This window comes from Penaeus monodon, chromosome 22, assembly GCF_015228065.2.
Source record: "Penaeus monodon isolate SGIC_2016 chromosome 22, NSTDA_Pmon_1, whole genome shotgun sequence".
NCBI lineage: Eukaryota > Metazoa > Arthropoda > Malacostraca > Decapoda > Penaeidae > Penaeus > Penaeus monodon.
Window position 1 is genome coordinate 21,223,778 of NC_051407.1, and position 435 is coordinate 21,224,212.

Genomic DNA, 435 nt, shown 5'->3' on the forward strand with positions numbered 1-435 from the left:
AGTAGCTTTCAGGACAAAAGTGTTCAGCAGGAGAGTATATGTAAACATGATGGTGAGCATTCATCACAGGTTCAGGTAACGTTCATTTGTGCATAATTATCAATTGTTGTCACTATATTATTATTAATGTACTATACAGATTAACTTTTCAGTTTTACAGATTGCACATTACGGTGTTCTATTATTATTGTGTGCTTGTTTATAGTGTCCTTTATTCTTCCCTATCTTATGTACATTTGTTTACCATACTTATAACTCATACTTGTGTATTTTAGCTCAAAAGAATTCTTAAGCATGGATGTACCACAGAAGTTGTATCTTGCAAAGCATTAATGAAAAAGACACCTTTTTCTGAAAGTAAAACTAAGGGTCTAACATTCCTTTTTCTCTTCATTTAAGTGACAATCTGTTGGGTGCTTAAAGATTCTCTGCAAC

General features: G+C 32.4%; 1 protein-coding gene across 1 annotated transcript in view; it reads left to right on the forward strand.

Annotated features, from left to right (window-relative positions):
• LOC119586982 (RNA binding protein fox-1 homolog 3-like) overlaps nt 1-435 on the forward strand; it is a gene marked incomplete at both ends in the record, with an annotated part of 26,339 nt that overhangs the window by 20,485 nt on the left and 5,419 nt on the right.